The sequence below is a fragment of the Mustela erminea genome, chromosome X (genome assembly GCF_009829155.1).
Source record: "Mustela erminea isolate mMusErm1 chromosome X, mMusErm1.Pri, whole genome shotgun sequence".
NCBI classification, from domain to species: domain Eukaryota; kingdom Metazoa; phylum Chordata; class Mammalia; order Carnivora; family Mustelidae; genus Mustela; species Mustela erminea.
In genome coordinates, this window is record NC_045635.1 from 30,079,748 (window position 1) to 30,094,518 (window position 14,771).

The following is a 14,771-nucleotide window of genomic DNA, read 5'->3' on the forward strand; positions in this document are numbered from 1 at the left end:
GGAACGGAGATAAATTCCACTATGGAAAAGATATAAAGCCACAAACCAAATGGAAATTTGATTGAATGGCTGGTGATACTCATGCCATGTTCTCCTGATCTCATCATTTAAACAAAGGTTAAGGATATTGTCCTCTTGTCAATCTATCATTAGACTAAATAAGGAACCTTTATTGTGTATAATAAAAACTATGCCTTAAAAAAAAACTATAGCATAATTTCTTCAACGGACATTTGTGTCATGAGGAAGAAATTGATGGCATATGGAAGAACTGAAAGATAACAAAACAGCCACTCCTGTTGCTTAATATTTTATAAAACGGGAAACTTATGATTTCGTATTTATCCTTTTACCATTTACTTTTTTGCCCAAGCACACAGCACACAACTTTTTGAATCAACTGCAAAAAAAAAAAAAAAAAATTATTGTAACTTATTCTTTCTATTTTTTTTGAAAAAAAAATTTTTCTATTTGTAGAAACCTTGTGAAAACAAGCACGGTATAATTATCAAACAATGCTAACCAGGTTATGTTCATATTAAAGTTGTTCTAAGTAAGCATTTGCTTAGATTAGGAAAATAGTTTATGTTATACTGTAGCATAACATGTAGTTAAAATTTCCTTTGATAATATGTATGCCTATGTAAACCTCAACTTTAAGCCAGCCATTCCCCTGGAGTTGATTGTATGTTATACAAATATTACAATAATCAGTTGTACCACAGTGTCCAAAAGGGACAACAAACCCTTGGGAGAGTTTGGCCCTAGGAATATAAGCTTTGATAAAGACAAAGGAAATTATTTTTCATTTCTGAGACTTTGCATGAAGGAGTATTGAGAGCACAACTTTTGGAGGTAGGCAGAAATGAATTCATATTCCAGCACTGCCATGTTCTAATCCTGTGGCAAGTTTTTCTGCAGAATGCTATCTCATCTCAAACTTGGAATAACAATACCTATTTAACTTGGATTTTTGAAAATTAAATGTGGTTGTGAATGCTTATAAAAGTCTTGATTGTCAAGTAAATTTTCCCTTTTATCACTTGGTAATGAGGGATGTTGTGCTAAATATGAAATAGCTCTTTGCTTTAAATTCCCAAAGCGTAAAGAGGAAACCTAAGGAAATATCAGACCAAGTTTGATTAATTTCTCTAACTCTAGTGTGTAGACCCAACATACATGACCAAAGGATCACAGAAGCAAATTAGAATATTCTACTAATATGCCTTTCCTACCCATTCAGTCATTAAATATGACTAGACTTTATAGAAGATTTTGAGAAATGAAATTATTCCCAAACACCACACAGAAATACACTACTTTTCTATGTAACGTAAGTTTTGAGCTCAATAACAGCTGTGTGAAGTGTGCCTTAATGAACATCAGAAGATAAATGATATCAGAAATATGTCCCTTGCTAATACTCAAAAATGTTTTTTCAAGCATTGGCCAGAGAATTTAAAAACTTAATCATGATCTTGTGCCACTGTAATTTAAAAACTGACCACTAACTTTTTCTTTTTCAAATTCTTCCTGACAGAGGTGAGTATGAAGGAAAATAAGAACATATTGTGAATATCACAAATTATATATACAATTGTTGAGCGATTATGGAATGTCATAAAAATAAAGAGCTAAAAATCACCCCCATTCAGGATAATTCTGAGCTAAATGTATGTGAAAATACATCCACTCTGTAGCATCAGAGAAGCACAGCTGAACCTGACTTCTTTCAACCTTAAAATACATTCTTAGGCAGAGAAAATAAAGGGTTATATCATTTAACACAACTAAATAGTTGGATTTCTAGTAGTTTTCAGTAGCTGGTCCCCATATATTTGTAGCAGTTGAAGAGTTCCTTATGATGACATACTACCTACATCAAAAGCAGCAGTGATAGTGTTCACTTCTAAAAAACAGTTGGAGAGAGGACCAATTCTTATATTATTAACAAATTTGAAAAAGAAGGTCACAATATTATCATAGGCATCTGGTGAAATGGGATAAGGTTGGGAAGGTAGCAGAGCAACTTCCTCGACATCAGAGGAAAAAAAATTAGTAGATTTACTGGTCCCTAAATTCATATTGTGGGCTCTAGCTCGCAAATGGAGTATTGGTTTAGAAAAAGGCATTCTGATTCCTTTATCTCTAGTCTTTTGTCATGTGAGCAGTTGAATACGACATGTGTTTCTAATTACAGTAATCATATCTCGTCTACCACATTCTTCCTTGCATCCAGGGAGAAGCAAATAACATTTTAAAATCATTTAGAAAAGATATGGAAACAATCTAACTGTCCCTTGATGGATGAATGGATAAATAAAATTTTAAAAATATGAGATATGTATATATCTGACATATATGCATCATATGTATATCATGTACATCATATATGATGTATGTACATGATAGAGAGATAGGAACATTATTTGGCTATAAAAAAAGAAGAAACTCTGCCATTTGCAACAATATGGACAGACCTTGAGAGGAATTAAGATAAATGAAATAAGTGAGAAGACAGAGAAAGACAAATACTGGAGGATCTCAGTTGTATGTGGTATTGAAAAATACCAAACCCAAGAAACAAGAGAGTAGAATGGTAGTTGCCAGCAGCTGGGAAGTTGTGGAAATGGGGAGAAGCCGGTCAAAGGGTTGTAAGATAACCAAGTTCTAAGTATCTAATGCATAGCATGGTGTCTATAGCTAATAATTCTGTATTATATATTTGAAAGTTGCTAAGTGAGTAGATCTTAAATGTTCTCACCACACAGAAAAAAATTGTAATTATGGAAGGTAATGGATGTATTAACTAATCTTATTGTGATAATCATCCCACAATATATATGAGTATCAAATCATATTGTACATGCTAAACTTACATAACACTGTATGTCACTGTATCTCAATAATACCCCAAAATATTTTAATTAAAAAGTAAAAATTACTAAAATCTACTATATGTGGCATATTTGCAGTCTTTCCTTCATTTTCTTTAAAAAAAAAAGAAAATTCAGCGCTATAAGCTATGAAAACTTTCATAATACAATACAGAATATCAATACCAGTATTTACTGTATCTGTAGTCAGTGAACTACAATAACTTTACAAGATCTACTACTTCTTAGACAATTATTATTAAACCTGCAGAAGAAAAAAAATCTGTTATGGAAATAGACAAATTCTAAGGTTCCTTTTTTTGCTGTTGTTAGACAAGATAGATACTCTTAAAATTATATAGCAATTTAGGACAATAACATAAGAAATACCTAAAGCCTTTTTAAGTTCACTTTTGAAGTCTACTTCCTGTTTTATAGTAATTTTTGGTATTTATTAATTCCAAAAGCTATTCATATGTTGTAAATGTACTACCTACTAATATTGCTACCAGAAAAAATATAAATGATATTTCAGTGACTACCGAGAAAAGAAAAAAAAAGATAATGTGAAAGGGAAGAGAAAAAGCTATTATACTAGCCTTGCAAACTTAGAAAAATCTAAAGTGAGGGTACCTGGATGGCTTAGTCAGTTAAGCATCCACTCCTGGTTTCAGCTCAAGTCATGATGTCAGAGTCCTGAGCTCCAAGTAGGCCTCCATGCTCAGCAGGGAGTCTGCTTCCATTCTCTCTCTCTCACTCTCTCTCCCTCCTCCCCCTACTGCAGCTCATGCACGTGTGTGCTCTCTCGCTCTCTTTAAAATAAATAAATAAATCTTTAAAAAAATAGAAAAAGCTAAAGTGAAATGATGAACTTGAGTTTTTACATAATAAATAGACTACTTCCTCAAAGTCAGCCTTTTGAATAACTATTATCACATATCGATTGAAACCAATAACCTAAGTGTATGATTGGTGTCATTTAAAATATATCACTTAATTTAATACTTCTATTATCTGGTGTTATTAGTCCTATTTTTCTGATGAGTAACTCACTATACAAAAGTTCACACAGCTTGGAAAGTGTGGAGTCAGGCTTTCAACTGAGGGCTAATTTGACAAAAAAATTCCATCTTTCATCATCTCCTAAGAAGGGAATAAAGAATGATTATTGCATTCATTGTGCATCTATGTATTTTAAATGAAGTAGCAGTACACTGAGAATATAGATCATGGAATTATCTCAATTCCCAAGTCTGCTATTACATCATAATGCTATTATTTATAACTTTTTTGCCAATTGTCAAAATACTATTAAAACTAAAATTAGTGTAAAAGGAGGACTTCAATTTACAGATATATAAGGTCACACAATGTGGGGGCATAGTTACATCTCAAATTTGGGTATTGCCTTCTACTTTTTCAGTGTAGCAGTTTACAAAAAGATGAAATGCTGTTTAAAAGATTTTAGTTATAGGCTGTTTTCCAGAAGCAAATGTCTTGGGAATATGTCTCATTTAACTGTTCTTTAGCATAATGTATCCCCTATGGCTCATTTTCCTGGTTAATGATCAACATGAGCAATATATCTTTTTAATGTGAATATGAAACTTGTGTTCCACAAAATGATGGTGGCAGAAGATAGCAACAAGCTTTTCATTTATTTTTGCTTGCCTTTTTTTTCAGCAAAGCCATCTTATCAATACTTTACAAAATTTATTATTTAGAATGATCACCTTATTTACTCCTGGTAAAAAAAGGAAAAAAATTAATAAAATTCATAAAATTCTATTATCTAATGAACAGTATTCAATAATGCACTATAATGTACCAAAGATTTACATCCAAAGCGGTTTGCAAACACTTAACCATATGAGTTAAATCAATTAAAATAAAATATGGTTGCAACCCCAAAATTTACTATGTTGAAGTATTTCTAATATTTTTGAAAATATTCTGCCCACTCTTTTGGGGGAAGAAAAGTCACCACTATAAATAAATGCCATTTTTCTAGAGTATCACTACAAAACAAACAGCATCCCACATAATTCAACTTACTACAAAGGCAGTCAATCAATATGTATGTTGACTAGTTCTTCTTTCACAAAGCTATTTCTAAGGCCCAGTGTTGATCTGATTATAATAAATTTTATATAAGAAAAATCTTACACAGTACTTCATTTAAACCCTGTCAACAGCTACTCTCCATAAAGATAGATCTTAACTGAATACTGCTCTCTTGGAAGTGTTAAGGAGGAAAGCTGAAATAAACTAATAAAGCCTTTCAGTAGTCCTTGGAATACCCTCATTTATATCATTACATCATCTAGAAAAATACAACCAAACTTCCAAACTCTCATCAGAGCAAAAGTATAAAAAGTTAGTTCTGAAATCCTGCAGAACGAAATGGAATGGGGAATGGAGGAATAAATGATATTCCCTTACTCTCCTACTCAGGAATAGCTCTTAATGTACATACTTAATACAAAAATATAAGAAATTTCTAGCAACGTACATTAATTTTTTAAAATCTCACTGCAAAAAGTATATTTCCAATGCCACCTATTCTAAACTGGTATTTTTCCATTTCTTAGACTGCCCTGTGCTTTAATTTGTTTCTTGATTTATAAATATTTTAAGTAAAATAAATCTGAAAAATTCTCTGTATTAGACAGCTTCTTAGAGTTTCTAATGCTCATGAGTTTATTAAATGCTATTTAAAATAATGGATTTGGGATTGGCTCGGTAACTCAGTTGGTTAAGCCTCTGCTTTCAGCTCAGGTTATGATCCCAGTGTCCTGAGATCAAGCGTGCATCAGGCTTCCTGGGAGCCTGCTTCTCCCTCTGCCTCCCACTCTCCCTGCTTCTGCTCTCCTCTTTCTCTTTCTCTCACTCTGACAAATAAATAAAAGCTTTAAAATAAAATAAAACAAAATAACGGATTCAAGAAATAAGTTTGACATTTGTCAAACGGGTTTCTTAAGCTCATTTGACCTCAGAACATTTTTTTTCAAGCAATATATACTAAATTTTCAGAGATCAAGTGAAACATCCTTGAGACAAAAATCACATTAGAGAGTTTTACCTGTATTTACAATTTAGTTTGAGCAAGTAATATAACTTTATAATTTTGGAATTAATATCTTATATGCTATACATAAAAAATTAAAATATTGTTTCTGGAATCTAAATCTTCAGTATATGAACTAAATAATGCAATGGATCAGGCAAAAAGGAAATAAAATATAGGAAATATTTTCAAATATTGAGCAAAAGGTGAAGTGATAATATGAGAGATAAGAAATGTGGTGATTAAGTCCAACACAATACTAACAAATGTCCTAAAATCAAAGAACATAAACAATCATCAAAGACACATTAACAAATATCCCTGAGTTGAAAAAAGATCTGAGTTTACAGAATAAAATATGTCTACGGAAAAAAGTACTGAACTTAAAAGATAAAAAAAATAATACACACTGAAATATATACAGGTGAAATTTCAGAAACTCAAAAATAAGCCTTTCCAAAAGATTTCAGAACAGAGATCAACTTACCTATTAAGGAGTAAGAATCAGATGTACATCAAATCCTTTACCAGAAATGCTGGATACTATATGTTAATAAAATAATGGTTGATAAAATCTATTTTGTCCCCAAATATTCATACCCACTCAGATGATCAATTCTATGAAATAAGACAAATAAGCAAATGCTAAGGAAGTTTTCCCATCACGCAATCATATTCGAAGAATTCTATAAGAAAGGTTTTAACAAAATTACTTTTTAAAGGAAGGAATGATTTTAAAGAATTTTAAACACTACTAGTAAAATATGACCTCTAAGAAGAAAAGAAAGTTCCAAATAAATAAATAAATAAATAAATAAAAATTAGACCCTGACAATTAAGACTTTTTTAAAGTAGTAGGCAATTAATGTCACAGAGTTATATTTCTCACTCTATAGATGTCAGGTCCATAATCAAAGGAGTGAGACTGATACAAAGCAAAGGTCAAGCAAAATTTTATTTCACGCCAAGCATCAAGAATCAAACCGACCATTCGGGGCCACCTCTTAGAGAGAGGGTGACCCTTCCCTGCCTTACAGACTAACTTTTATAGCGCAAAGGCCATGTGGTTGGGCCTGGCTACACACAGGTGGCCAATGACATTGTTAACACACAGGCAAAGCTGCACAGTCATGCTAGGTCACACATGGGTGGCCAACTGAATTACAATTCACCCCAGAGTAGCTATTTGAATTAGCCGATCACCTTGGTCAGAATTGGCACCCAAAAGGCGGGGCCCACACTCCTTGGTAGCTAGGGAGACAGTGTGCACGCCCCACTGATTGCATGTCTCCACCTGGCCCGACTCATCCCTGCATTCTGGCTGTTATCTCCATCTGACCTGACCCACCCTTGTATTTGGGCTCTGTTATCAGGGACTGGTCGACCATATTCTACTGGTTTCCCAGACTTGCTTTTAAGTAAGTTCCCCTGGGGGCGGGGGGCAGGGTCATTTTAAGTATTACTGCATAAACAACAAAATCACTGTTTAACCTGATGGAATCACTCTGGCTAAATAGGCCCTTACATTGATTCAATTGCAGACCTTAATTTTTCCATGAATGATATCGGTTAAATTTTTATCTCTTTTATGGCACTTAAAATAATGCCTATAAAAAAGGAATTTTTCATTTCATTTAAAAAAAGATTTTTTTAAGATTTTAAATATAGACAAATTCATTCTGAATTATTCTTTTCCCATATTTTTCATGACAGAACAAATTGTTTTGAATATCTTTATCTTGTCAAGGGAATGTTTATCATTTCCCTTGTTAGATATAGATAAGTGATGTTTTCTAGCATTACTAGCAAGTATGCCATAGTCTTCATTGTAAACAAGGCATGATAACTGCCTCTTTTGCCTCTGACTCCTCCTCTGTAAACTAGATGCAATATTTATTAATTTTAAGGTTTTCATGAAATCAAACAAATGGATTACGTATAAATCAAGATAATCTACATAACATGATTCTGCATAGTGTCAGGCACAAAATAAACATTCAGTATAGTGTTGTTATTTTAGATAGTATAATTATAATCAGAACTAAGCTGTAGTTGAAGCACAAAGGGGAAGAAAAACCTTAGAGATCTAATTATATCTTATAAATACTTTCACTTACTAATTTTAATAATGTTCTTTAAAGTCTCAGTATATTTAGTAGATCTCATAATGTTAAATTGGTAAGGCAGATTTTGAAATAGATATAATCTAACCCTCTTATTTGGAGAAATTCTATATACCTTGTGTTAAATTCAAGAGGTAATGCTTCAATCATTTCCTATAACAATACTCTAACTACTAACTAATAGGAGTATTTATCTAAAATATAATAAAGTTGGAGAGAGGGAAAATAGCTGCAGAGAGAAGGACACCTCCTCTCTTCTCGATCAAACAACACAATTAGATAACTATCAAATCCTAAATACCCCAGAAATCAACCTGAAAACTGACAGAACTCCACAGGTAAATGAAGAGAAGAAGCCACCTCAAAGAAAGTAGGAAGTACATAGATGTGGTTTAGGGGAGAAAGGTATTAAGGTGTTACAGAGGGGAGGGAGCTGTGGTCACAGAGAAGGGCAAGTGAGAATTGCAGAGAATAGTGCACGGGGAATGCCCAAAGAGAACAATTCCCCAAAGCCACTGCCTTCAAAAATGAGAGGCGCTGAATTCTATGATTTGCAACCACTGGGGCTTAGAGCCTGGAGTTTTGAAGGTCAGTGGGCTTAGCTGGGATACAGCCTGTGGGCACTGCACTGCTCCTTGGGAGAAGGCAGGCAGAAAACCCAGGGGCAAACAGCATGGGAACAGTTTTCTGAAGAGTACCTGATGCTCACAGGGAAGATTTACTCTTCTCAGAGGGCTCCCTAAAAGGCAGCATTCATGGAGACACCTTTCCCTATGTTGACCAGTGCCATTCCCCCAACCCACCCCTCAGCACAAACACAAAGCCACAGGAGGGAGGCAGTGCAGTACTTCACAAAGGCTGCCTAACTCACTTAAAGCAAGCACCACCCCTCTGCGCTCTCCTGGGACTACCTCTCTCAACCAAGTTCGCCTCAGTCCCAACACAGTAGGTCTCTCCCTCAGAAGACAGTCACAACTCCCTGATCACACCATGCCTCCCAATCAGAGTGTTCTGTAGAGCCTCAGTTCTCATGAAACTAGTACTAGGTTTCATTTCACAAGCACACCAGAGCACAACTAGTTAAAACTCACCACACTCATGCTAAGGATCAAACACTGCCCACTGCAGGCAAGGAGAGTCTATGAAGACAACTGCCCTAAAGGACAGAGCAGCAAAAACACAAGAGCAGAATGTACACAATGCACATGGCAGACACTCCCTGATGTAGCAGGCCCTGGACAATACATGAACTCTTTATAAAGCCATTACTTTCAGGAGCAGGAGACATAACTGGCTTTTCTAACACAGAGAAGAAATCAGAAACTTAGACAAAACACAAAGACTCATTAATTTAACACAAATGAAAGAACAAGATAAGGCTACAGCCAGAGATCGAAGCAAAACAGATATAAGTAACATGTCTGATGGAGAATTTAAACCAACAATCTTAAGACTACTCACCAGGCTTGAGAAAAGAATAGAAGACTTCAGGGAGACCCTTACCACAGAGATGAAAGAGTTAGAAGAGAATCGACAAGAAATGAAGAATGCAATAAATGAGATTGGAAACAGGTTTGATGCAATGAACATCAGGCTGGAAGAAGCAGAGGAATAAATCAGTGACCTAGAAGACAAAATAATGGAAAATAATGAAGCTGAACAAAAGAGAAAAAGAAGCATTATGCAACATGAGAACAGGCTTAGGGAACTCAGTGACTCCATCAAATGTAATAACATTCAGATTCCAGGAGACACAGAATAGGAAGAGAGAGAAAAGGGGGCAGAAACGTTTTTTGAGGAAATAATAGCTAGAAACTTTCCTACTCAAGGGAAGGAAACACACATCCAGTTCTGGGTAGCACACAGAACTCCCATCAAAGTCAACAAAAGCAGGCCAACACTAAGACATATTATAATTAAATGTGCAAAATATAGTCATGAAGAAAAAGTCTTAGAAGCAACAAGACAAAAGAATTCCTTAATTTACAAGGGAAGACCATAAGGCTAGCTGGAGATTTCTCAAAAGAAACTCAGCAAGCCAGAAGAAAGTGGCACGATATAACTCAAAGTGCTGAATGGGAAAAATCTGCAGCCAACAATACTGTATTCAGCAAGACTGTCATTCAGAGTAAAAGTTGAGACAGACTTTCTCAGACAAACAAAAATGAAAGGAGTTCGTGACCAATAAACCAGTCCTACAAGAAATATGAAAGGGGACTCTTTGAGTGCGAAGGTGAGACTAAAAGTGACAAAGATAAGAAAGAATAAGAGAACATCTCCAGAAACACCAGCAAGTAATAAAATGGCAAGAAATATATATCTATCAATAATTACTTTGAATGTAAATGGACTTAACACTCCAATCAATGTAGGGTGTCAGAATGAATAAAAAACAAGACCTATCTGCATGCTGCCTATAAGAGACTCATTTTAGACCTAAACACACATACAGATTGAAAGTAAGGGGATGGAGAAACATTTATCAAACAAATGGATGTCAAAAGAAAGCTAGAGTAGTAATACAAACTAGACTTAAAACAAAGACTATAACAAGAGATAAAGACAGGCACTTTATCATAATAAAGGGGACAATCCAAAAGAAAGAACTAACAATTGTAAATATTTATGAACCCAACAGGGAAACACAGAAATATATAACACTATGAGTAAAAAACATAAAGGAACTCATTTACAATAATACAAAAATAATAAGGGACTTTAACACCCTACTTACGTTTATCACCCCACTTAGAGATCATCTGAACAGAAAATCAACAAGGAAACAGTGGCTTTGAATGACACACTGGACCAGAAGGACCTAACACATACATTTAGGACACTCCATCCTAAACCAAGTAGAACACATATCCTTGTCAAGTGCACATGGGGCATTCTCCAGAATGGATCACATATTAAGTCACATCGGGCCTCAACAAACACAAAAAAATTAAAATCATACCATGCCTCTTTTTTGACCACAACACTATGATACCAAAAGTCAACCACAAGAAAAAATTTGGAAAGAACACAAATACATGCAGGTTAAACAACATGCTACTAAACAATGTATTGGTCAACTGGGAAATCAAAGAAGAAACTTTAAAAATACATGGAAACAAATGAAAATAAAAACACAACAGTCCATGGGCATTTAAATGGCTCAGTCAGTTAAGTGTATGCTTTTGGCTCAGGTCATGATCCTGAGACCAGAGATTGAGCCCTTGGTTCGGCTCCCTACTCAGAGGGAAAAAGGAAACACACCAGTCCAAAACCTTCGGGATATACCAAAAGTGGTCCAAAGAGGGAAGTATATACAAATACAGGAATACCTCAAGAAGAAAAATCTCAAATAAACAACCTACCATTATACCTACAGTAGCTAGAAAAAGGACAAAAAAAGAAGCCTAAAGCTAGCAGAAGGAAGGAAATAATAAAGGTCAGAGCAGAAGTAAATGATATAAAAACTAAAAAACACAATAGAACAGATCAACGGAAGAAGGAACTGGTTCTTTGAAAGGATTAATAAAATTGACAAGCCCTTAGCCAGACTTGTCAAAAAGAAAAGAGAAATGACCCAAATGAACAAAGTCACAAATAAGAAAAGAGGAATAGCAACCAACGCCACAAAAATGCAAACAATTACAAGAGAATATTATGAAAAATAATATACCAACAAATTGGACAACCTGGAATAGATAAATTCCTAGAAATATTTAAACTAGCAAAACTGAAAGAGGACAAAATAGAAAGCTTGATAATCTGTAAGAAATTTGAATTAGTTATTAAAAAACTTGCAAGAAACAAAAGTCCAGGGGCAGATAGCTTCCCAGGAAAATTCTACCAAACATTTAAAGAAGAGTTAATACCTGTTCTTCTCAAACTATTCCAAAAAAAAAAAATAAAAGGAAGGAAAATTTCCAAACTCATCCTATGAAGCCATCATCACCCTGATACCAAAACCAGAGAAGATCTCCATTAAAAAAGACAACTACTGGCCAATATCCCTGATGAACATGGACGGAAAAATTCTCAATAAAATACCAGCAAACCGAATCCAACAATTCATTAATAAAGTCATTCACCATGATCAGGTTGCAAGGGTGGCTCAATATTTACAAATCAATCAATATGGTATATACTACATTTATAAAAGGAAGGATGAAAACCACATGATTGTCTCAATAGATGCAGACAAAGCACTTGACAAAGTACAACATCCATTCATTATAAAAACCCTCAACAAAGAAGATTTAGAGAGAACATACTTCAACATAATAAAGCCATCTATGAAAATTCTAGAGGTAATATTATCCTCATTGGGGAAAAACTGAGAGCTTTTCCTCTAAGGTCAGTAGCAAGATAGGGATGTCTACTCTCATCACTGTTTTTTTAACATAATACTGCAAGTCCCAGCCTCAACAATCAGATAGCGAAATTAAAAAAAAAAAGGCATCCAAATCAACAAGGAGACAAACCTTCACTATTTGCAGATGACATGATACTCTAATATAGAAAACCCAAAAGACTCCACCAAAAAACTACTAGAACTGATACATGAGTTCAGTAAAGTCAATATGAATTCAGGATACAAAATCAAATACAGAAATCTATTGCATTTCTATACACCAATAATGAAGCAATCGAGAATTCAAGGAAGCAATCCCATTTAAAAATGTACAAGAATTAATAAGATACCTAGAAGAAACCCAACCAAAGAGGTGAGAGACATGTGTATGGTGAAAGCTGTCAAACACTGATGAAAGAAATTGAAGATGACACAAAGAAATGGAAAGACATTCCGTGTTGATGGATTGGAAGAACAAATATTGTTAAAATGTCCATATAAGGCAAAGCAATTTACAAATTTAATGCAATCCCTATCAAAATACCACCAGCATTTTTCACAGAACTAGAAAAAACAATCTTAAAATTTGTATGAAACCACAAAGACCCTGAATAGCCAAAGAACCCTTGAAAAAGAAAAGCTGAGCAGGAAGTGTCACAATTCTGGACCTCAAGTTACGTTACAAAGCTACGTAGTGATCAGCACACTATGGTACTGGAATAAAAACAGACACATAAATACATGGAGCATAACAGAAAACCCACCAATGAACCCACAACGGAAGTCAGCTAATCTTCAACAAAGCAAGAAAGAATATCCAATGGGAAAAAGGCAGTCTCTTCAACAAATGGTGTTGGAAAACTGGAGAGCAACATGAAGAAGAATGAAACTGGACCATTTTCTTACATCACCCGAAAAAACAAATTCAAAATTGATTAAAGACCTAAATCTGAGGCATGAAACTATAAATATCCTGGTGGAGAAAACAGGCAGTAACTTCTTTGACATTGGTCATAGCAACTTCTACATAAGTCTCCTGAGGCAAGGGAAACAAATTGGGACTTCACCAAGATAAAAAGCTTCTGCACAGCAAAGGAAACAATCAACAAAACTAAAAGGTAACCTAGGGAATGGGAGAAGATATTTGCAAATGACCTGTGAAAGGGGTTAGTATCCAAAATATATGAATAACTTATAAAACTAGATACCCCAAAAATGAATAATCCATTTAAAAAATGGGCAGAAGACCTGAATAGTCATTTTTCTGAAGAAGACATGCAGATGGCAAACAGACATACAAAAAGATGCTCAACATCACTGATCATTGGAGACATAGAAATCAAAATTTCAAGGATGTATTACCTCCCACAATTCAGAATGGCCAAAATCAACAACACAAGAAACAACAGGTGTTGGTAAGGATGTGGAGAAGAGGGAACCCTCTTGCATTGTTGATGAGAACGCAAACTGTTGCAGCCACTGTGGAAAACAGTATGGAGGTTCCACAAAAATTTAAAAATAGATCTACCCTGTCATCTACTAGGGTACTAGGTATTTGCATTACTAGGTATTTACCCAATAAAACCCACAAAAATACCATTTCAAAAAGATACACGCACCCAATGTTTATAGCAGCATTATCTACAATAGCCAGACCATGAAAATAGCCCAAGTGTCCTTTGACTGATGAATGGATAAAGATTTCATACATATATATGTATGTACACATATATACATATCTATGTGTGTGTATATATGTGTGTGTATATATGTGTGTGTATATATATATATATATATATATATACACTTGGCATTATGATAAGTGAAATATGTCAGCCAGAGAAAGACAGTCAGAGAAAGACTAATACCTTATGATTTCACTCATACATAGAATTTAAGAAACAAACAAGCAGAAGGGAAAATACAGAGAGAGGTAAACCACAAAAAGAGACTCTTAACTATAGAGAACAAACTGATGGTTACCAGGGGGAAGGTTGGGGGGAGGGAGATGAGTTAAATAGGTGACCAGGATTAAGAAGTGCAGTGTTGTATGGAAGTTTTGAATCAGTATATTGTATACTTGAAACTAAAATTATGCCCTATGTTAACTAACTGGAATTTAAATAAAAACTTAAAAATAGGTTAAAATTTTAAAAATAACTAAAGTTCAGGGACGCCTGGGTGGCTCAGTTGGTTAAGCAGCTGCCTTCGGCTCAGGTCATGAACCCAGCGTCCTGGGATCGAGTCCCACATCGGGGCTCCTTGCTCCACGGGGAGCCTGCTTCTCCCTCTGACTCTGCCTGCCACTCTGCCTGTGCTCGCTCGTACTCTCTCTCTCTCTCTCTGACAAATAAATAAAT